Source organism: Mauremys reevesii, linkage group 12 (assembly GCF_016161935.1).
Source record: "Mauremys reevesii isolate NIE-2019 linkage group 12, ASM1616193v1, whole genome shotgun sequence".
NCBI classification, from domain to species: Eukaryota; Metazoa; Chordata; order Testudines; family Geoemydidae; genus Mauremys; species Mauremys reevesii.
Window position 1 is genome coordinate 46,525,246 of NC_052634.1, and position 23,990 is coordinate 46,549,235.

The window sequence follows — 23,990 nt, forward strand, 5'->3', positions numbered from 1 at the left end:
CCCAGTGCCGCCCATCCCCTCTTCTTCCCACCCCAAACACCCCTGAGCTCCCTCCCCAGTGCCGTCCATCCCCTCTTCTTCCCCCAAACACCCCTGAGCTCCCCTCCCCAGTGCCGCCCATCCCCTCTCTGCCCCGCCCCCAACACCCCCGAGCTCCCCGATGGCGCCCATCCCCTCTTCTGCTCCCGCACTCAAACACCCCTGAGCTCGCCTCCCCAGTGCCGCCCATCCTCCTTCTGCCCCCACCCCCAAACACCCCCGAGCTCCCCCTCCCCAGTGCCGCCCATCCCCTCTTCATCCCCCACAAATACCCCAGGCTCCCCTCCCCCAGTGCCGCCCATCCCCTCTCTGCCCCGTCCCCAAACACCCCGAGCTCCCCTCCCCAGTGCCGCCCATCCCCTCTTCTGCCCCCGCCCCATCATCCCCGAGGACCCCTCCCCAGTGCCGCCCATCCCCTCTTCTGCCCCAGCCCCAAACACCCCGCGAGGCCCCCTCCCCAGTGCCTCCCATCCCCGAGCTCCCCTCCCCAGTGCCGCCTCCTCCTCTCTCTGCCCCGTCCCCAAACACCCCCGAGCTCCCCCTCCCCCAGTGCCGCCCATCCCCCTCTTCTACCCCCGCCCTCATCATCCCCCCGAGGACCCCTCCCCCAGTGCCGCCCATCCCCCCTCTGCCCCCGCCCCGAAACACCCCGCGAGGCCCCTCCCCCAGTGCCTCCCATCCCCTCTGCCCCCGCCCCAAACACCCCCGAGCTCCCCAGATGCCGCCCATCCCCTCTTCTGCCCCTGCCCCAACACCCCGCGAGGCCCCCTCCCCAGTGCCGCCCATCCCCTCTCTACCCCGCCCCAAACACCCCCGAGAACCCAATCCCCAGTGCCGCCCATCCCCTCTTCTGCCCCGCCCCAACACCCCCAAGCTCCCCTCCCCAGTGCCGCCCATCCCCTCTTCTGCCCCGCCCCAAACACACCCCGACACTGCTCCTGGTTTTGGGAGGGGAACAGCAGAAAGGACAAAAGAAGCAAGAGACGAAGAGAAAGGAGGGAGGGATGGATGGAGGAAAAGGTGAAACAAAAAGAACAAACCTTAATGTCCCCACTGATTCTATGGGACAAAATCCCAGGTACGGAATAAAATTCTGCCTCCTTAAGCTCGTGTTTTCCATGCCTAGAATTCAACGGTCACCAGATGGATCAGACTGAACAGGTTTCAAACCTCGAGGAGGCTCTTACCTTCTAAACAGGGACGGCTGTTTTCTAGTAAAATCAGGAAAAGGGAAGGAGAAAACTCGAAAGAGGTTCCTCCTGGCGCTCACGTCTGTGAACCCGAATACTCCCTCAGTCCTCAAAGAGAGACCTGGAGAAGGAGACTTGCTGAAGCAAAGCCACAGGGGTCTCTGAGGTTTCCCTGGCCCCTCGCCCCTGTCCTGCCTGCCTGATGTCAGCATCTCTCTGTGAGGTCACCACCTCCCCACCACCTTTGGCCAATAGTCTGAGGTCCTGCAAAAGGCCTTTGTGATGTCACTGCCACACCCCTCCCTTGCTGTGCTAATGTCCTGCCCCTGGCCAGGCACTTTGGAGGTTTGAGCTACTCCCTGTGGATCACCCCACTCAAGGAGCGTTCGTTCTAGGAAGCAAGCCGGATAGACAGGAAAACATCAGACGCTGCTCCCAATGCTACACTCAGTTTTTCAGAAATTAGTTGACTTTATGACCAGAAGAGACCATTAGAGCATCTAATCTGACCCCCCTGCATATCACCGGCCTCCTGTAGGACACAAGAGCTACTTTTGGGGCAAACACATTCCAGAAAGTCATCTAGTCTTCATTGAATGACATCAGGAGATGGTGAATCCACCACTTTCCTTGGTAGCTTGTTCCTGTGGTGAATCATCCTCGCTGTTGAATATTTGTGTCTTATTTGTAATATGAATTTGTCTCTTTTCACCTTCCAGCAATTGGGTCTTGTTATGCCTTTCTCTGCTCGATTAAAGAGCCCTTTTATACCCAATCTCTTCTGTCCATTAAGGCCCTTCAACACTTCAATGAAGTCACCTTTCAATCTTCTTTTGATGAGCTAAACAGGTTGAGCTCGTTCATAGCTCACTAGAAGGCATTTTTCTCCATCCCTCAGAACATTTATTGGCTCTTTGGTCATCAGATTCCTGAACTGCAGCTGGATGTGGCTCTTGTTCTTCTGCACAGCACAGCTCCTGGAGAAGAGGGATCTGCAAATGTACATTCGTATGATACCTTTGTTTAATTGATGAAAACATAAACTAGACACTTAGAGGATTGGAACGGATTTCAGCTGATGGACAGCTTCGCTAGGTTTTTATGCATTTGGACAGCGAAATGTTGAGTGTTTACATTCATATCAAGCACCCCCGTATAGTGGAGCTCCTGAACAGAATGGAGAATGGAAAAATAAATGTTTTCCTTTTTTTAAAAAAAAGAAAGAAGGTTATAAGAGAACACAGGAGTTTGAACGAAGGACCACTTGAGCTGCAGTTAAGCACTCTACCACTAAGCTATACCCCCATGACAACAGGAGTATAGAATTGTGATCTCCAGGACTTTGAAGGACAGACCCTGCTTCATTGATCTCCGTTGCCATTCCCAGACCACAGGTGGTTTTAAAAATGGGGTTTGATTAAACTTCTTAAATGTGGCAACCACCACAGCTTGCACACCCACCGATATAGCTTCTCCCACTGACATAGCTGCCACCTATTGGGGAAGTGGATTAACTACACCCACAGGAAAACTCTCTCCCCTCAGCATAGAGCAGTGGTTCTCAAGCTGTGGGTCAGGACCCCAAAGTGGGTCATAACCCTGTTTTAATGGGGTCGCCAGGGCTGGCATTAGACTTGTTGGGGCCTGAGGCTGAAACCAAAAGTTTGAGCCCCACCACCCAGGGCTAAATCCCTCAAGCTCTGGTTTTGCCCTCTCCACACTGGGGCGGGGCTCAGGCTTTGGCTCCCCCCTGCCCCTGCCTGGTGTGGAGGGGCTTGGTCCCTCTTTCCAGGGCCATATAGTAAGGTTTTTTTTTTTTTTAGCTGAAGGGGGTTGCAGTGAAAGGAAGTTTGAGAAACCCTGGCATAGAGCCTCTGAATATGTCTAGACTTGGCTCCCTGTGACACCGTGGGTGATCAGACACTGAAAGTGCAGCCATGGAGACACCACACACCAGCCTTGCCCAGCAGGCAAGAATCAAACCTCCACAGAGAGATGCTTGTTGTTTTTTAACCCATCTCCCTAAGCCCTCAGCCACCACCACTTAACAAAGGGGCTTTTCTACACTATGGTTCTGGTCTCACTGAAGGGTCATTTCCAATTGTTTGCTCAGACCAGCATTAGGGAAAATGGTGCCCTGAGCAAAGCTTGTACTTTAGCACTTCCCCATTGCCCCTGGACGATCCCCACTCCCCCTTTACCGCTAGCTCCTGCACTCCCAGCCCTTGCACCTCCTTCACCCCTAACTCCTGCCCCCTCCTGTGCCCCCTTTGCCCTTAACTCCCTGTGCCACCAGCCACTGCTCCTCTCCTGCAGCCCCTTCACATGGTTCCAGTGCTGGGGGCCCTGCACTTGTTCTCCCTTTCCCTGGGCTTTGGCATCACTAGCCCCTGCTTAGTGAGAAGGGTTCAGTGGTTCCCAAAATGTGGGGCATGACTCCTAGGGGGACACAGAGGAACATTCATGGGGGCACCTCAGGGTCTGAGCCAGCCCCCATGGAGGGAGCAGCACTGAGCCCCACTCTGTCCCAGCTCTTCCCCAGCCCCACCCTCAGCCTGGAGCTCTAGTGCCCAGCTTGGCCTCGACCCCCTTATCCCTGTCTGCACCCCTCTCCCCAGCAAGCAACAGCCCCACTCCCAGCCTCGGTTTCCGACTGTGGTTTCCGAGGGTCCACAGCCATGGATAAGAGGGCACAGAGTGAAATGTTTGGGGACCCCTGGTTTAGGATGATGTTCTCAATGGCTTCTATGCAGTCCAATAAAAGCTATTCCTCACCCACCCAGCCCTCCATCAGGAGGGACTAGGTATGTTCTGCTGCCCCTCACTCATACAGGAAGGATAATAACATTTCATTCCACTCAATGCTAAAGTGATTTGTAACCCACCAGCAGCCAAAACTGGTCATTTTGGGAAAGTGGCTCCATCATGCTGCATAGCTATGCAGAGTAGGTGTGTCTGTGCAAACACGGTCTGTTCCTGAAGTCTTTCCCCCAGCTCCTCACTAGATGTGAGGGGGGAGCTCATTCAGCCCCTGCTTCCGCTTAGTATTTCAAAACTCCTTATTGTCCCTATCTCTGCTGGCCTTAGATTTCTCCACCTGTCCCTTCCTTGACAGTTCAAGTGAGGTGGCCAAGTGGTTAAGATGGAGGACTGTTAATCTATTGTGCTCTGCATGAATGGGTTCAAATCTCCTCATCAGATGCATTTAGTTTTCACCCCTCCTTTATAGACAACCATCTCCCCCTTTGGTACAATAACAGAGCCAACAGTGTTGCTTCATGCAAACAAAAACCTCAGAAACTCAGGACCCCCTCTTGCTTTAAATAAAATGTCTAAATCCCAGATTTCTTTTAAAGAAATTCTCTAGTCCCGTATTTCTTAGTTTTTATCTCAAAAGGGAACATCCTCATCATCTCCCCCAAACACCCTGGGACCTGCCCAAATTATTAAAATACCCTCAACCCGAGCAAGTGAACCAGAGCTAGTGTCTAGGACAAGCTGTTCTGAAGTAGGCAACTCAACATTTTCTCTGCTTCCCTTGGCAAGTTCTGACTGAGAAAACAAAATTCCCCAAACTGAAAATTTTCTGCTGAAAAAACAATACTAGTCTGTTTGGGGACTTTGGTTTGAAAGTATTATTGTTATTATTCTCTTCTGTTTCTGAGTCAGTTCAGTTCAGTCTTTGTCCTCCAGGTGTGTTTCCAGCTGCTGAGTTGTGGGGGAGAGAGGCCAAGTCATGATGTCTCTTCCCCTCTTTCATAGCTTCTTCCAACTTGCTAGGAAGCTCCTTTGCTACGATGTGAGTCAAGCAGTGTCCATTGTCGCTGCGCTATCTCGGAGAAGCCTGCATTGTACACGGTTCCTGGGCTAGTCCTTGGGAGTGTGGATCCCTTCAATGGGCCAGCAGCGAGTCTGGCTCCTCCACTGTCACACCTGAAAGGCTGGTGGGGGGCATTTCCCAACCTCATAATGTATCTCAGTAACACACACAGAGCAAAACTTCATAACTTCCCAACCAATGCGAGCACACACAATCCAACCCGATATTAATGTTCAACAGATCAAGACTTTTTAAATGATACCTCACCAGGCAGACTTTGTACAAACCATGTCATCGTTATATGAGTGGTGAATATGGGGCTTCCAGGTGCTGCTTTGAGCACAGCGTGCCACACCTGGGCTTACACTGCAATGGAGACGTACCCTTAGAGTCCATCTCTCCAGGGATAAAGATAGCAGCACAGCTGGCCTGGGTCATCTGACTTGGGCTCCTGGACGTAAAGCTGAGGGGCTAAAAACTGGTGCAGATATTTGTGTTCACACTGAAGCCTGGGTTCAGAAACCCTCACCCCTCGTGGGGCCTCAGAGGTTGGGCTCAAGCCCATATGTCTGCACTGTAATTTTATAGAGGTTGGGAGGGAGCTTAGCAAGTGGAAATGGTAAAACCACATTGAGGGGACTGGAACACTGACCTATCAGCTCTTAACACCCAAACTTTCAGTAACTCTATTATCAGTGCCTGTGAGTGTAATTTAAACCATAGGTCCATCTAGCTCTGAATCTTCTCTTCTGACAATAGCCAATACCAGGTGCCCCAAAAACCACTCCTTAAGGCACCCCTGGGAGTTGAACCCAGGATCTCTTGTTTACAAAAAGCAGTATTTTAACCAGCTAAGCCATGATACCTGCTATTACTAAAAGCATTGTCTTTGCCCACACCTGACTCTCTGCCAATCCCCACTGGGCCCTGACAAGTGTTGCTCGTGTTTGGATTCTGTAAAGCAGAGGAGCAGGTGAAGTTTTGCTCCCAAGGTGTGGGTGTGATTCTTTGGACAGGTCTACACTACAAAATTAGGTGGGTGTAATTGCATTACTTAGGCTGACAATGCAGTTCTATCAACCTCATCCTGGTGTAGATAGTGGCTCAGCTGTCAGAACTTTCTGCAGCTATGAAAGGGGAGAGACCCAGCCTCTGTAGCAGGAATGCAGGGCAGGCGAGTTCATTGTGGGATACTGGTGGAGGCCAGTTATGGTGATATAATGACCAGCAGCATTTACACTGACAATTTGTCACTTTAAGTTTGCTGCACAAAGCTCTAGGCCTCTCGTCAAGGTGGTTTTATTTTGTCACCAAAACAGGGCAGTTTTGTCACCAGACGTGGCATTGCAGTGTGTGCACCAGCCAAAAGCGTTGTGGAGCGAGCGTTGTGTGTTTTTCACACACCTGAGCAATATAATAATGCTGAAATAACTTTGTAGTGCAGATCTGGCCAAAGATTCACAGACACAGCTTGCAAGGAAAACCTCACCTGCTCCTCTGCTTTGCAGAATCCAAACACAAGCAAAGCTTTTCAGGCCCCAGTGGGGATGGCAGGGAGTCAGGTGTGGGCAGAGAGTGTGTTATTGCCACAGGCAGGCACCATGGCTTAGCTAGCTAAGAGCTTGTTCTGTAAATAAGAGATCCTGGGTTCAACTCCCAGTGGTACCTTGTTGATGAACTCTTGGGTGTACTTGGTATTGGCTACTCTCAGAGGACCATACACAGAGCTAGATGGGCCTCTGGTCCAGCCCAGTACAGCTGTTTAAATTACAGGCACTGATAACAGAGTTACTGAAAGTTTGAGTGTTAAGAGCTGATAGGTCAGTGGTCCAGTCCCCTCAATGCATTTTTACCATTCCAGGGGAGCAACCACGGCAGTTCTGGGGAGAGCTCTGGCTGCCAGGGGATCCAGCTAGGAGAGGGCGTGCTGGGGGCTCTGGAGGCCAGTCCAGTGGGGCTGTCAGAGGTGGCTTTACCAGTGGGGAGGTGCTAGGTCACATGTTGGTGGGGTGGGGAAGTAGGGACTACAGGATGTGAGGCTGGCTAAAATGAAACTGTCCAAAAAACCCTCCCCCTTTGCTCCAGCTAAAGGCCCTACTTTGGCCTCTCCCCCTTTCATAAAAATCTCCATATCTACCCCAGCTCTCAGAAACCCCCTTTCTCCCATGGGTATTTTCACAGTTTCTTCCTTTTTTCATGGTCTCGTACAAGTATTTTTGCCATGGAAATGATCAAGTACATTTAACATGAGAAAAACAATCAAACGACACATCTGTATCTCCTTCCTCAAGCATGGTGTGTCTCAATTTATCTATAGAAAAGTCTAGGCAGGCAGAGTCACTCCTATGCTGTTTAGGGGTGGGATAGCTCAGTGGTTTGTGCATTTGCTTACTAAATGCAGGGTTGTGAGTTCAATTATTGAGAGGCCCCTTAGGAATCTGGGGCAAAATCAGTACTTGGTCCTGCTAGTGAAGGCAGGGGGCTGGACTCAATGGTCCCTTCCAGTTCTAGGGGATAAGGTACCTCAATTATCTTTTTTTTCTTACTTCACATCAGACCCAGGACTTGCACCCAGCAGTTCTTGGGGCCGTGGGACAGAACTGAGCTTCACTGGCAGCAGTGAGCAAGGATGGTTGGGACTGAGCTGTCTGGGGAATATTTTAATCCTTATCTAATTTTCAGAGGATTAAATCAATGCGGCTTCCACTTCTCCATCTCTCCCAAGGAAATGATGTTTCTGTGCAAAGTACCCAAACCTTTTAACAATAAGAAGTGAAATGAAATGGCCACATGATGGCAACAGAACCTAAGAAATTTGTTATTCTCTAAGGTGTCACACGTACTCCTTTCAGAGTAGCAGCCGTGTTAGTCTGTATCCGCAAAAAAAACAGGAGTACTTGTGGCACCTTAGAGACTAACAAATTTATTTCAGCATGAGCTGATGCATCCGAAGAAGTGAGCTTTAGCTCACGAAAGCTCATGCTGAAATAAATTTGTTAGTCTCTAAGGTGCCACAAGTACTCCTGTTTTTTTACACGTACTCCTGTTCTTTTTGAGGATACAGACTAACATGGCTGCTCCTCTGAAACCAAAGTGATGAGAAGCCATGTTCTTGTTCAATGAGCATTGAAGCTGAAAAGGGAGATGTTTTTTTTTGTTTGATTTCTAGGCCCCCACCTCTAATCTACTAGACACCCCTTTCCTTCCACAGCCAGGAGTAGAACCCCACAGGCATGACTACTAGCCCCCCAACCCTGCTCCCTAGGAGAACCTCTGAGACCCCTCTGCTGGCCCCTCACCTCCCTGCTTGTACTGCACTTGAAACCCAATGGGGTTTCCTTGGGCAGTTTTGACTCACTCCCAGGAAGGGTGTAATTTTAGGAGCAGGTTCCAAATAGTGCAATTAACCAGCCAGAAGGGGCAGCAGATGTCAGTGTAGGAGCCATTGAAATAACTCTGCACTTACTTAGAGGCAGACATAATGAGCTCTACGGTTGGTAAACGTACAGAGACTCTGCTGCTGCTCATGAACTGAGCAGCACATGACCTGTAAACAGCTGCCATTTGAATGCGTCTGAAAGTTACAAGGAACAACAATCTGTGTTAAAGGAAGGTTGACATTTATTAGCGCCCCAATTGATGCCATGTGCACAAAGAGAGGTTTGAATGTGTAACAGGGAGTTTGGTAAATCTTGGTTATTTTATTTTTCTAAGAGATTCCTGTCCACCCCCAGGAGAGTTTTCAGTCCCAATGGCAACTTACTTACCAAATGTAATACAGACTAGTCCATGCCTCCCAAGTGGATGTGGTTCTTGTTCTTCTGCACATTGTAGCCCATGGAGGCCAAGGACCTGCAAATGTGTCTTCACGTGCCTTTGTTTCATTGATGAAAACAAACCTAGACACTTAGAGGATTGGAACTGATTTCAGCTGGGGGACATGTTTGCTGGGTTTTTATGCATTTGCACAGGCAAACATTGAGTGTGTCCATTAATTTCAGGGATCCCTATTTAGTGGAGCTCCTGAAAATAGAAATATTTTTACTGAAAGAATGACTTTGTGAGGGGGCACTTGGATTTGAACCAAGGACCACTTGATCTGCAGTCAAACACTCTTCCACTGAGCTATACCCCCATGACATTTACACAGCCAAGTCCATAATCTTAACGATTTTGAAGGACGGGCTCTGCCTCAGAGAGCTCCTTTTCTATTCTCAGACCACAGGGGTTTTAAAAATGGGGTTTGATTAAACTTTATATATACATGTAGACACCACAGTTTGCACACCCACCAACATAGCTTCTCCCAGTGACATAGCTACCACCTCTTGGGGAGATGGGTTAACTGCACGGACGGGACAGCTCTCTCCCCTCCACTTAGAGCAGCTTCATTATTTATGAATAGGTGGGAAATAACCCCCTGAATGGACAGCAACCAATGTATCAGATATTGCTGTGCCTGCATTCAATATGGGTAACTGGTTATATTGGGCTGGATTAGTAGGAGCGTTGCCAGCAGATCGAGGGAAGTGATTATTCCCCTCTATTCAGCACTGGTGAGGCCACATCTGGAGCATTGCGTCCAGTTTTCACGCCCCCCCCCACTACAGAAACAAATTGTAGAGAGTCTAGGGGAGGGCAACAAATCCTGCCAACTACAGAGGAAGTTGTGGTTCTTTAGTTTCAGTGGAGCTGGGTCTTGTCTCACTCTTAAACTATGTCTACATGAAAGAATAATGTGGCTTTAGTTAAAGTGTTTTAATTGAACAGCTGTTGCATGTCCACCCTATGTCCCTGTGTCACCAGAGCACATCCATGCTAGCATCTCTTGGATTGCCACAGAGAGCAGTGCATTGTGGGTAGCTGGCTGCAGGGTGCTTTGGGAAAGGTTTGCAATGCCTCACGGGCTGCATCGCATGATGCAGGTTTCTATCCTATCAGGTTTCTATTAGGTTTCTTCTAGTAGGATGCCCATTGGTCCATGGGCATCCTACTAGATTGCCAGCTGCTTTTCAACTGCAATGTGCGTGGTGGGGTAGAGAGCATGTGTGTGGGGGGGAGAGACAGTGTGTGCATTGCGGAAGAGTGTGTGTCGCACACTGTCTCTAAGTTCAGACAGCTGCTGGAAGCAACCAGTCCTGAGACAGGGGGCCCGACATCAGCCCCCCTTCTCTCACTGGCTCAGCTCAGCACAGCACTCTCTGTCACACACGCACACACACTGCTGCCTGCTTAGCTCTGTGTCAGGGGTGCTGGAACAGGGGGTTTAGAGCACCATGGCCCCACCACGCTTTACTGGCTGTTAGGAGAAATGATGGAGGGGAGGAGGGTGCAGTCTTGGGGAAGAGGCGTTCTGTGGGTGTGGCCTCAGGGGGAGAGGTGCTGTGAGTGGGGTCCTTGGGAAAGGGTGTCATGGGGTGCCACAGTTTGGACAATGGTGCCCCCACTGTAAGGAAGCTTCTGCCACCCGGCTCTGTGTTGGCAGAGCGGGACAGAGCAGCATCCACGGCAGTGATTTGCTCCCGGGGCTTGGCAAGGGGCTCGGGAGGTGATTTAAAGGGCCCAGGGCTTCGGCCGCAGCAGGGAGCCCTGGACCCTTGAAATCACCAGCCTGGGGAAGCCGGGCCGGGCTGGCACACCATACCGGCTCTTGCCGGTACCCCATACCGGAACATACCGGCTTACTTTCACCTCTGGAAGGTCCTCACGTGGATCAATAACTGGTTAAAAGATAGGAAACAAAGGGTAGGAATAAATGGTCAGTTTTCAGGATGGAAACAGGTAACTAGTGGTGTCTGTACTGGGACCAGGACTAGTCAACATATTCATAAATGATCTAATAAACAGTGACCTGACAAAATTTGCAGATGATCCAAAACTACCGGCTTGCTTCCTAGAACAAACGCTCCTTGAGTGGGGTGATCCACAGGGAGTAGCTCAAACCTCCACAGTGCCTGGGCAGGGGCAGGACATTAGCACAGCAAGGGAGGGGTGTGGCAGTGACATCACAAAGGCCTTTTGCAGGACCTCAGACTATTGGTCAAAGGTGGTGGGGAGGTGGTGACCTCACAGAGAGATGCTGACATCAGCCAGGCAGGAGAGGGGGGAGGGGCCAGGGAAACCTCAGAGACCCCTGTGGCTTTGCTTCAGCAAGTCTCCTTCTCCAGGTCTCTCTTTGAGGACTGAGAGAGTATTCGGGATCACGGACGTGAGCGCCAGGAGGAACCTCTTTCGAGTTTTCTCCTTCCCTTTTCCTGATTTTACTAGAAAACAGCCGTCCCTGTTTAGAAGGTAAGAGCCTCCTCGAGGTTTGAAACCTGTTCAGTCTGATCCATCTGGTGACAGTTGAATTCTAGGCATGGAAAACACGAACTTAAGGAGGCAGAATTTTATTCCGTACCTGGGATTTTGTCCCTTAAAATCACTGGGGACATTAGGGTTTGTCCTTTTTGTTTCACCTTTTCCTCCATCCATCCCTCCCTCCTTTCTCTTTGTCTCTTGCTCCTTTCACCTGTTCCCCTCCCAACACCAGGAACGAGGTGTGTGTGTGTGTGTGTGTGTGTGTGTGTGTGTGTGTGTGTGTGTGTTGCGGGGGGAATGCTCGGCAGCTCCCACTGTGGGAGGTCCACCCAAATATGTGGGGCTGAAATAGTGCTTGGGCAGTGATCCCCACCGGTGACCTGGGCCATCCTTTGGGCTCTCTGGTGAGAGCCCTCAGCCTCCCGTCCTCAGTCTCTACCCTGATTGGCTGAGCAGGGGGTTACTGACAGGGGGGAGGCTCAGGTCCTTGTTGTTCTCTTTGAAGACCAAGTAAATAAGTCAGAACCAGTTCTATGTTTGATGAATTTTGCTGCTTCTCTGCATTAATTGTCTCTGAGCAGTTCATGATTCTCTCTAACATTGCAGTTCTCCTCAAATACTTGCTGAATAATTACTGTGCACTGTTGTTGGTCTGGAGCTCATCTGAGAGCACTTTATTCAGGTCATTCAGTGTTTGAAATTCAAGGTCTGATGGTTAGTTTGAAAATCAGGGCTCTTGGGTCCTGTTCCCAACTCTGCCACTGACTGGCTGTGTGACCTAAGACAAGTCAATTCTCCTTTCTCAGCCTTATTTTTCTCCCTCTTTCAAGTAGGGATAATAATGATCCGCTCCTGCCTACCTCAACACACTCACTCTTCCCCAACACACTCACTATCTCTCCCCACACACAGTCTCCACACTGCAGTTGAAAAGCAGCTGGCAATCTAGTAGGATGCCCATGGAACATTACACCATCGGACCAGCTCATGCTGCTGTCTCTGTGCATCGGTGACCCTCACAGGGCCGGCTTGAGTAAGGGACTGTTGACCCCTTACTAAAACTTAGTGGGGGTTTTGGTTGGCTAGTTCCCAGCACCAATAGAAGGGGGAAGGGCCAATGGGAAATCAGGCCCCTGAGACTGACAGTCCCCAGGGGCAATGGGGAGAGGCCAAAGCTTCAAGTTAGCCGCACTGACAGGCCAGGCAGTGTAATGAGGGAGTCACCAGGCCAGGGGGTCCCATCCTCCGTGGGAGCTGGAACTGCCTGGGTCAGAGTGGGGCAGGGCTAAGGGGAGAGCAGGAGCCCGAGAAGAGCCGGGGAGCAGAGCTGGGCAGCTGCAGTGCCAGAAAATGCTCTCTGTAGGATTTTGCTACCTCTAGCAGTTACTGAGACCTGAGGTTGTTCTTATTTGCTGACTTGTCCTAATTTGCTAAAACTTGACAGTGGTGGGGGATGGAAGCATAAAGGCTTCGTCCTCCAAGCGACCCTGCCTGGTGCACATCTGTATCTATTACCTCTTAATACCGGATTGTAAAAAATAGAGTGAGGTCATTTAAACATCATTTATTTTGCAGCTTCATTTACTGTGCTAACAATGTAGCATCCTGACACTGATACTTCTGCCCACGTGCCCTGTGGGTTGGATTCATTTTAGTGGGATGCGGGACATGTAGAAGATCATTTAAACGCTTAATTTCTTTACGGTTTCCCTTCAATATACTTCTCTGCTGGTTCAATTTCTGACCATTGCACGTCTATTGTATTTATTACAATAGCACAAGTAAGTCACACAAATGACATAGTCTAAGGGCTTGGCTACACTTGCAAGATACAGCCCATTAAAGCAGCCCCGGGTGCCCTAACTCCTGTGGTGTCCACACTGGCAAGGCACATGGAGCACCTGGGCTCTGCAGCTGGAGCGCTCCTGGTAATCCACCTCCATGAGAAGTATAAAGCTCACTGAGCCCTGCTGAAAAGCCCTGGTATTAGTGTGGACGACATGTTGCATCACTGCACTGTGTTTGGCATGAGGAAATGTCCCATAATCCCCTGAAGTCAAGTGCCCACTCTGGTCATTGTTTTGAAATCGGCTGCAGGCATGCGGATATCCCCTTTCAAAGCTCCGTTTCTGACAGCCGGCTGCTTATCTGCTCTGGGACAAAGCAACCATTAGTGTGGAATGCTGCTGTTGTGAGTGTGTGTGTGTGTGTGGGGGGGGGGTCTGCTGCTGTCCGAACACACAAGACAGCATGCTGACACACTCTCAGCCCCCAAACACACCGTTACTCCCCCCACGTACACACAACACACTTCCTGTCACACTCCACCCCGGCCCCCCATTTGAAAAGCACATTGCAGCCACTTGCACACTGGGATAGCTACCACAGTGCACTGCTCTCTGTGGTATTGGCAGAGCTGCTAATCTGGCCACTCCAGTGCGCTTGCAGCTGTCAGTGTGAACACACGGCAGCGGTTTCCCTGCTGTGGTTTAACTCCCAGCGCTCTACCTCTGCAAGTGTAGCCAAGCCCTAAATTTCCCAAACCAACTGAACTCAGTAACTGCCCTCCAGCACCACATGCAGGGAGTAAGGGCACCGTGGAGCACACGCCGCACTTACTGGCTCAGCCTTGTGCATGCTGGGGTAGCCACCTCCCCATTGATGAGACCTGGTCCCACCGTCTCCGTGGAGCTCCAGTCTGCCCTGCTGCCATCATTTGGATTACCGTGTCCGGTTTTGGGCCCCACACTGCAAGAAGGATGTGGAAAAACTGAAAAGAGTCCAGCATAGGGCAACAAAAGTGATTAGGGGGCTGGAAGACATGATTTATGAGGAGAGGCTGAGGGAACTGGGATTGTTTAGTCTGCAGAAGAGAAGAATGAGGGGGGAGTTGATCGCTGCTTTCAACTACCTGAAAGGGGGTTCCAAAGAGGATGGATCTAGACTGTTCTCAGTGGCACCAGATGACAGAACGAGGAGCAATGGTCCCAAGTAGCGGTGGGGAAGGTTTAGGTTGGATCTTAGGAAAACCCTTTTTCACTAGGAGGGTGGTGAAGCACTGGAATGGGTTCCTTAGGGAGGTGGTGGAATCTCCTTCCTGAGAGGTTTTTAAGGTCAGCCTTGACAAAGCCCTGGCTGGGATGATTTAGTTGGGGATTGGGTTGGACTAGATGACCTCCTGAGGTCCCTTCCAACCCTGATATTCCATGATTTGAAGCTGTTCCCGTGTATCAAGGTGAGCTGCAGCTCAGCGAACCCCAAGGATCTGAGCGAGGCGAGCTACTTTGCAGCAGAGGCAGACCAAGCGGCAGGTACAACGTGGGTCGCACCCGGCCGGCAGATAGAATCTCATGTGCGAGATCCCGGCTCCTGTTACTTTGCAAAGTGTGTGCGTTTGCTCCGGGTTTTAGCTGTGGGCCAAGTGCCCTCTGGCTTCTCGTCCGGGCTCCGTCCTCCATGCGCCTGGGCATCAGCGGGACTGTCTCAGGAGAGCAGCTGCCCCAGCCCAATCTCCGCCCAGCCGGGGAAGGAGCAGAGGCAGCCCGGAGAAAAGACTCCTTTGAGCGCCGGAGACGGCCGGAGCATCTTATTTGCATAGCCACAGTGCATTGCGTGCAGCGAAGCGAGTCCCTGGTCGAGGGGCTGGTTTTGCTCCCTGTGTCCCCGGTTTCGATGATCCAACTCGGGCTGCCAATCGGTTCAATTCCATTTCCTCTGAAAGCTCGCGGTGTAGCGGGCTGGGAGAGTAGTCACCCTGACTTTTGGGAGCGTAGGCGGTTGCCCCGGCAGCGCCTCTGCCACATGTTCTACATACTCTGCTTTCTCTTCAGTTCGTATAAATCTTTTGCCTTTTACTAAAGATTTCCGTGGAGAGGAATGTTGATGAGTTTGTACCCAATTTTTTAAGGCTTTGCTTTGGCAAGGCTGTTGCCTGCTGTTAGAAAAACAGAAGAGTGCTCCCTGAGCTGGTGTCACTGACTGAAGCTTTTCTATAGTATGAAAAAAGTATAGTAGGGGGCACCTGGCATTGGCTGCTGTCAGCAGACAGGATACTGGGCTAGGTCTTTAACTTGGACGGGTAGCTGGGAAGACGGTCAATCAGACAGAACCCGTTCGACAAACCTTTCAATTTCCTTGTTATTGCCTGACTCCTTTAATTCTTTTTCTTTTCCTTATTTCCCAGCAGACCGACTAGCCACCAGATTTGGGTGCTAGCAGAGGGACCTGACAAGCTCCTTCTTTTGGGCAGCGTTGAACATGCCAGGGCACAGTCAGCTTCTGGATGCTCATCTGAATGTAACGCCTAGCTCTCACCTTTATTTCTGTTTCTTAGCACTTTTGGGCCATCCATCTTTGGTCTGACCCGTAGGATCCCTGCATTAGGAGAGATGGCTAATTAATGAGCCCATAAACCTTGGAAATCAAATGAAACCTGAAGTCCGTAGAAGACCTCGAAAGGCCCTTGGGGGGTGGAGTGCGAGCTGAGGAAGAGTTCCCTGCACAGCTTACCTCTCCATTCTCGTTTTCCTGTCCTGAGCGCAAAAGCCAGGAAGCAGCTCCGGGTAGGGAGGGGATACCATATGTGTGCAGTGGTTAGACAGGAAACAGCAAGGAACTGGACTCGTATGGAGTGAAACTGTAAGCATCTTCTGTATGCCTGATGACTGCAGGTTTGAGAGAGTTATGTGGGAAGTGGAGGCTTTCGGTGGGCTTTCAGAGGAAATGTAATGGAAAGGCAGCCGAAAGTGGAATCCCAGGTTTTTAAACAATCCTCCACTAACACACCAAACAGCTCAGGTCTAGTTACTCATTGAAAATTAGAATAAAGTTACAGCAAGATTTCATCATAAATGAAGTCAAACCCTAAAGATTTCAGAACACAACTGCTATAAGGAGCCACGAGGAAGCAATACAAAGTCAACCTTGTCTCAGAGAAAGGCAGTTAAACAATTTCTCTTTTTAAAGCAGCATAATCTCCCCAAACGGAAGGGCACTGTTCCCGGAGAAGGGTCCTGGAGAGGTTTTCCTCGTTGGTGCGGCCATCCACCTCCCGAAAGGCGGGAGCTAGGTCGACGGAAGAATTCTTCCGACCAAGGCGCGGACTGATGTAGCCGTGCCGATTCGTTCCCGTGCAGCCCAGGCCCGAGGGTCGGTGCGTGCTGAACAGTTAAGTCAAAACAGCTCCGTCCATCAGAGGTGTGCAAAGGAAAACCGCTGCTGGGCGACACGGCCACGCCGCCCTAACCCACAGCGTAGCTAAAGGGCATTCGGGGAGGCGGTGGGTGGGCCTCAAGCGACGGAAAGCCCTCCTCCAGCATGGGGTTGTGACAGCCTAGTCTCCGTAGCACAGACAGGGTGGCCACCAAGAGACAGGAACAGACAGCGAAAGCCAAAGCGGCCCCAGGGCAGGGGCGAGGCTGCCTGTTGGACGAGGAGACCGGGTGGGACAGGCGTTTTGGACAGGCCGTCCTCCCGTCAAAGAGGAAGAGCCCGAGAAGAAGGGCCAGGCAAGAAGCTACAAGCAGGGAAAGAAGCAGAGCAGGCAGGCAGCTCCCTTAGAGCCAAGGAAGGCACCGGTCCAAGCCCCAAAAGCAGACTAGAGAGCAGATCAGCTGCAAAAGACTAGGAAAGCCAAGAACACAGAGAGACCCAAGCAAAGTTTCAGAGCTGAGCTTTGCTTACAAGGAGGAACGTGTGACAAAGATACCTAGAAGTACAGGGCCTGTGGAAAAGAGCACTCCCAAAGACCCAGAATAACAGCTGTTTTCCTGAGAATCTGCTTTGCAGTGCACTAAGCCTAAACAGCCCACTATCGGTTGTCTGTTGTTCAAGCCAATCACCAGGGAGAGCGCGAACGCAGTCCCCACTACCACAAATTATGCAGTTGAGTTTCCCGCATTTGGGGAAATCGCGAGGGTCAACACACCCGCAGTGCAATGGATGAGCCTCACCCTGGGAAAACCACCTTCGTGATCATGGTATCTCCCCTGCCAGGTAAGTATGAGTTCCTGCTGCCCGGCCGCCGCCCGCCCTCGCTCGCCCCGCACTTATAACACACGGGGCGGACCGCCGCGCCCCCACCGCCGGCCTCGCCCACACCGGCCCCCACTGCCGACAGCTGCCCGACCTGGCCCCGGAGACCGTCCCTTCCCACGCCGAGCTCCCGGTGCCAAAGTCGGGCCCTGCCTGGCAGCCTGCGTCCGCTCCCACGATGCTCTGCTCGCACACAGATCTGCATACCTGCTCACGCGGCTCCGCCCCTCCGCTCAGGCCCTCCCCTGCCCGCCCGGGCCGCCGCTCTTGCGTGCTCAGCTCTTTGAGCTCAGATGGGGTGTAGTGCTCAGATCGAGTGCGACAGACCTTAACTTTGCCATGTGAGGTTCATTCTAGCCCCATTACCTGGCTTGCTTATTTATACCTACGACTGTCTTTAACTGTTGTATGCGTGATGTACCCTCACTGCTTGCTGACTGTATCTTGAACTCACCCACAGTATACCCCACATTGGGGACATTGCACACTGTATAAGTTATGTGCTGTCCAATACCAAAGTACTAGCATCCCCCTATACTCTGTATGTCACCCCTGATGACCAGTAACTGATGTTACAAACTCTCTGTATTATCTATTCTTAAACATTTTCTAATAAACATTTAAAACTAAAGTTGCCCTATACTCTGTATGTCACCCCCGATGACCAATATCTGACATTTCAACTCTCTGTATCGTTCATTTTCAAATATTTTCTAATAAACTTTTAAATCTTGGCCTATCCAAGTGCTTGGCCGTGATCAAGTGTCTTGATGTTTTTGGTCTTTTGGCCTCGAGATGAAAACCTTGTCTGTGTCTTGGGAACCTTGAGGTAAAAAATTATCTAGGTTGTAGCGGGTCCCGTCCCGGGAAGCCAGGCCATCAGAGAGACGACGTGGCCCACCTGCTGCTGGGGAAAGAGTGCAGCTTGCATTTCGCTTCTCTCTCGCTCTCTCCCCACCGGAAGTTGGTCCAATACAAGAATGACCTCCTGCCTTGTCTCACGTCAGTTTCTCCTCAGGGCAGAAGGTCAGGTGTTGTCAGCCACTCTCCAGAAACTGGACGGCCACTCGATCCCTTTGTTACCTGCCAAGTGAGGCTGAGTGCACTGGCAGGCAGCGCCGTTTGAAGAAGTGGAAGATTGGACAAATGACCAGGAGGAGTATAAAAATATTGCTCAGGCACGCAGGAGTGAAATCAGGAAGGGCAACTCACGCTTGGAGTTGCAGCTAGCAAGAGATGTTAAGAGTAACAACAAGAAGGGTTTCTTCAGGAGGTTAGCAACAAGAAGAAAGTCAAGGAAAGTGTGGGCCCCTTACAGAATGAGGAGGCGACCTAGTGACAGAGGATGTGGAAAAAGCTAATGTACTCAATGCTTCCCCACCCTCCCCTTCGTGATTTTGTCTTCACGAACAAAATCAGCTCCCAGACTGCTGCTCTGGGCAGCACAGCATGGAGAGGAGGTGACCAGCCCTCTGTGGAGAAAGAAGTGCTTCGGGACTATTTAGAAAAGCTGGATGAGCACAAATCCATGGGGCCGGATGCGCTGCATCCGAGGGTGCTAAAGGAGTTGGCGGGTGTGATTGCAGAGCCACTGGTCATTATCTTTGAAAATACATGGCCATTGGGGGAGGTCCCAAATGACTGGGAAAAGGCTAATGTAGTGCCCATCTTTAAAAGAGGGACGAAAGAAGGAGGATCCGGGGAACTACAGGCCAGTCAGCCTCACCTCAGTCCCTGGAAAAATCATGGAGCAGGTCCTCAAGGAATCAATTCTGAAGCACTTAGAGGAGAGGCAAGTGATCAGGAGCGGTCAGCATGGATTCAGCAAGGGCAAGTCACGCCTGACTAACCTAATTGCCTTCTGTGAGGAGAGAACTGGGTCTGTGGATGAGGGAAAAGCAATGGATGTGTTCTTCCTTGACTTTAGCAAAGTTTTTGATACGGTCTCCCACAGTATTCTTGTCGGCAAGTTCAAGAAGTTTGGGCTGGATGAATGGACTATAAGGTGGACTATAAGCTGGCTAGGTCCTCGGGCTCAACGGGTAGTGATCAATGGCTCCACGTCTAATTGGCAGCCGGTCTCAAGCGGCGTGCCGCAAGGCTCGGTCCTGGGGCCGGTTGTGTACCATATCTTCGTTAAGGATCTGGAGAATGGCGTGGACTGCACTCTCAGCAAGTTTGCAGATGACGCTAAACTGGGAGGAGCGGTCGATACGCTGGAGGGTACGGATAGGCTACAGAGGGACCTAGACAAATTGGAGGATTGGGCTGAAAGAAACCTGATGAGGTTCAACAAGGACAAGTGCCCAGTCCTGCCCTTAGGACGGAAGAATCCCGTGCACTGCTCCAGACTAGGGACCGAATGGCTAGGCAGCAGTTCTGCAGAACAGGACCTCGAGGTTACAGTGGAAGAGAAGCTGGATATGAGTCGACAGCGTGCCCTTGTTGCCAAGAAGGCTAACGGCATTTTGGACTGTATACATAGGGGCATTGCCAGCAGATCGAGGGATGTGGTCGTTCCCGTCTCTTCGACGTTGGTGAGGCCTCATCTGGATTACCGTGTCCGGTTTTGGGCCCCACACTGCAAGAAGGATGTGGAAAAACTGAAAAGAGTCCAGCATAGGGCAACAAAAGTGATTAGGGGGCTGGAAGACATGATTTATGAGGAGAGGCTGAGGAACTGGGATTGTTTAGTCTGCAGAAGAGAAGAATGAGGGGAGTTGATCGCTGCTTTCAACTACCTGAAAGGGGTTCCAAAGAGGATGGATCTAGACTGTTCTCAGTGGCACCAGATGACAGAACGAGGAGCAATGGTCCCAAGTTGCGGTGGGGAAGGTTTAGGTTGGATCTTAGGAAAACCCTTTTTCACTAGGAGGGTGGTGAAGCACTGGAATGGGTTCCCTAGGGAGGTGGTGGAATCTCCTTCCTGAGAGGTTTTAAGGTCAGCCTTGACAAAGCCCTGGCTGGGATGATTTAGTTGGGGATTGGGTTGGACTAGATGACCTCCTGAGGTCCTTCCAACCCTGATATTCCATGATTTGAAGCTGTTCCCGTGTATCAAGGTGAGCTGCAGCTCAGCGAACCCCAAGGATCTGAGCGAGGCGAGCTACTTTGCAGCAGAGGCAGACCAAGCGGCAGGTACAGCGGGTCGCACCCCGGCCGGCAGATAGAATCTCATGTGCGAGATCCCGGCTCCTGTTACTTTGCAAAGTGTGTGCGTTTGCTCCGGGTTTTAGCTGTGGGCCAAGTGCCCTCTGGCTTCTCGTCCGGGCTCCGTCCTCCATGCGCCTGGGCATCAGCGGGACTGTCTCAGGAGAGCAGCTGCCCCAGCCCAATCTCCGCCCAGCCGGGGAAGGAGCAGAGGCAGCCCGGAGAAAAGACTCCTTTGAGCGCCGGAGACGGCCGGAGCATCTTATTTGCATAGCCACAGTGCATTGCGTGCAGCGAAGCGAGTCCCTGGTCGAGGGGCTGGTTTTGCTCCCTGTGTCCCCGGTTTCGATGATCCAACTCGGGCTGCCAATCGGTTCAATTCCATTTCCTCTGAAAGCTAGCGGGGTAGCGGGCTGGGAGAGTCGTCACCCTGACTTTTGGGAGCGTAGGCGGTTGCCCCGGCAGCGCCTCTGCCACGAGTTCTACGTACTCTGCTTTCTCTTCAGTTCGTATAAATCTTTTGCCTTTTACTAAAGATTTCCGTGGAGAGGAATGTTGATGAGTTTGTAGCCAATTTTTTAAGGCTTTGCTTTGGCAAGGCTGTTGCCTGCTGTGAGAAAAACAGAAGAGTGCTCCCTGAGCTGGTGTCACTGGCTGAAGCTTTTCTATAGTATGAAAAAAATTTAGTAGGGGGCACCTGGCATTGGCTGCTGTCAGCAGACAGGATACTGGGCTAGGTCTTTAACTTGGACGGGTAGCTGGGAAGACAGTCAATCAGACAGAACCCGTTCAACAAACCTTTTCATTTCCTTGTTATTGCCTGACTCCTTTAATTCTTTTCCTTTTCCTTATTTCCCAGCAGACCGACTAGCCACCAGATTTGGGTGCTAGCAGAGGGACCTGACGAGCTCCTTCTTTTCGGCAGCGTTGAACATGCCAGGGCACAGTCAGATTCTGGATTCTCATCTGAATGTAACGCCTAGCTCTCACCTTTATTTCTGTTTCTTAGCTCTTTTGGGCCATCGATCTTTGGTCTGACCCGTAGGATCCCTGCATTAGGAGAGATGGCTAATTAATGAGCCCATAAACCTTGGAAATCAAATGAAACCTGAAGTCTGAAGAAGACCTCGAAAGGCCCTTGGGGGTGGAGTGCGAGCTGAGGAAGAGTTCCCTGCACAGCTTACCTCTCCATTCTCGTTTTCCTGTCCTGAGCGGAAAAGCCAGGAAGCAGCTCCGGGTAGGGAGGGGATACCATATGTGTGCAGTGGTTAGACAGGAAACAGCAAGGAACTGGACTCGTATGGAGTGAAACTGTGAGCATCTTCTGTATGCCTGATGGCTGCAGGTTTGAGAGAGTTATGTAGGAAGTGGAGGCTTACGGTGGGCTTTCAGAGGAAATGTAACGGAAAGGCAGCCGAAAGTGGAATCCCAGGTTTTTAAACAATCCTCCACTAACACACCAAACAGCTCAGGTCTAGTTACTCATTGAAAATTAGAATAAAGTTACAGCAAGATTTCATCATAAATGAAGTCAAACCCTAAAGATTTCAGAACACAACTGCTATAAGGAGCCACGAGGGAAGCAATACAAAGTCAACCTTGCCTCAGAGAAAGGCAGTTAAACAATTTCTCTTTTTTAAAGCAGCATAATCTCCCCAAACGGAAGGGCACTGTTCCCGGAGAAGGGTCCTGGAGAGGGTTTTCCTCGTTGGTGCCGGCCATCCACCTCCGTGAAAGGCGGGAGCTAGGTCGACGGAAGAATTCTTCCGACCAAGGCGCGGACTGATGTAGCCGCGCCGATTTACGTTCCCCGTGCAGCCCAGGCCCGAGGGTCGGTGCGTGCTGAACAGTTAAGTCAAAACAGCTCCGTCCGTCAGAGGTGTGCAAAAGGGAAAACCCGCTGCTGGGCGACACGGCCACGCCGCCCTAACCCGCAGCGTAGCTAAAGGGCATTCGGGGAGGCGGTGGGTGGGCCTCAAGCAACGGAAAGCCCTCCTCCAGCATGGGGTTGTGACAGCCTAGTCTCCGTAGCACAGACAGGGTGGCCACCAAGAGACAGGAACAGACAGCGAAAGCCAAAGCGGCCCCAGGGCAGGGGGCGAGGCTGCCTGTTGGACGAGGAGACCGGGTGGGACAGGCGTTTTGGACAGGCCGTCCTCCCGTCAAAAGAGGAAGAGCCCGAGAAGAAGGGCCAGGCAAGAAGCTACAAGCAGGGAAAGAAGCAGAGCAGGCAGGCAGGCAGGCAGCTCCCCTTAGAGCCAAGGAAGGCACCAGTCCAAGCCCCCCAAAAGCAGACTAGAGAGCAGATCAGCTGCAAAAGACTAGGGAAAGCCAAGAACACAGAGAGACCCAAGTAAAGTTTCAGAGCTGAGCTTTGCTTACAAGGAGGAACGTGTGACAAAGATACTTAGAAGTACAGGGCCTGTGGAAAAGAGCACTCCCAAAGGCCCAGAATAACAGCTGTTTTCCTGAAAATCTGCTTTGCAGTGCACTAAGCCTAAACAGCCCACTATCGGTTGTCTGTTGTTCAAACCAATCAGCAGGGGAGAGCGCGAACGCAGTCCCCCACTACCACAAGTTATGCAGTCGAGTTTCCCGCATTTGGGGAAATCGCAGGGGTCAGCACACCCACAGTGCAATGGATGAGCCTCACCCTGGGAAAACCACCTTCATGACCATGGTATCTCCCCTACCAGGTAAGTATGAGTTCCTGCTGCCCGGCCGCCGCCCGCCCTCGCTCGCCCCGCACTTCTAACACACGGGGCGGACCGCGCGCCCCACCGCCGGCCTCGCCCACACTGGCCCCCACTGCCGACAGCTGCCCCGACGTGGCCCCCGGAGACCGTCCCTTCCCCACGCCGAGCTCCCGGTGCCAAAGTCGGGCCCTGCCTGGCAGCCTGCGTCCGCTCCCACGATGCTCTGCTCGCACACAGATCTGCATACCTGCTCACGCGGCTCCGCCCCTCCGCTCGGGCCCCTCCCCCTGCCCGCCCAGGCCGCCGCTCTTGCGTGCTCAGCTCTTTGAGCTCAGATGGGGTGTAGTGCTCAGATCGAGTGCGACAGACCTTAACTTTGCCATGTGAGGGTCATTCTATCCCCATTACCTGGCTTGCTTATTTATACCTACGACTGTCTTTAACTGTTGTATGCGTGATGTACCCTCACTGCTTGCTGACTGTATCTTGAACTCACCCACAGTATACCCCACATTGGGGACATTGCACACTGTATAAGTTATGTGCTGTCTAATACCAAAGTACTAGCATCCCCCCATACTCTGTATGTCACCCCTGATGACCAGTAACTGATGTTACAAACTCTCTGTATTATCTATTCTTAAACATTTTCTAATAAACATTTAAATCTATGCTGTCCAATACCAAAATGCTAATATCCCCCTACAACCTGTATGTTACTACCAATGACACGATAACTGACTCTTCAAACACTTTGTATCG

At 51.5% G+C, this 23,990-nt stretch overlaps 5 non-coding genes across 5 annotated transcripts; 2 read left to right on the forward strand and 3 right to left on the reverse strand.

Moving 5' to 3' along the window:
- Positions 1-9,112: 9,112 nt before the first annotated feature.
- Positions 9,113-9,184, reverse strand: TRNAC-GCA. The gene has a single exon. It is a non-coding gene; the product is annotated as a tRNA-Cys (tRNA).
- A 5,975-nt stretch (positions 9,185-15,159) lies between these two features.
- On the forward strand, positions 15,160-15,275 carry LOC120375975. Its single transcript, XR_005586903.1, has one exon. It is a non-coding gene; the product is annotated as a U5 spliceosomal RNA (small nuclear RNA).
- Positions 15,276-17,189: 1,914 nt separating this feature from the next.
- Positions 17,190-17,351, reverse strand: LOC120376207. Its single transcript, XR_005587112.1, has one exon. It is a non-coding gene; the product is annotated as a U1 spliceosomal RNA (small nuclear RNA).
- Positions 17,352-21,018: 3,667 nt separating this feature from the next.
- On the forward strand, positions 21,019-21,134 carry LOC120375999. Its single transcript, XR_005586926.1, has one exon. It is a non-coding gene; the product is annotated as a U5 spliceosomal RNA (small nuclear RNA).
- Positions 21,135-23,072: 1,938 nt separating this feature from the next.
- LOC120376180 lies at positions 23,073-23,236 on the reverse strand. Its single transcript, XR_005587087.1, has one exon. It is a non-coding gene; the product is annotated as a U1 spliceosomal RNA (small nuclear RNA).
- Positions 23,237-23,990: the final 754 nt, after the last annotated feature.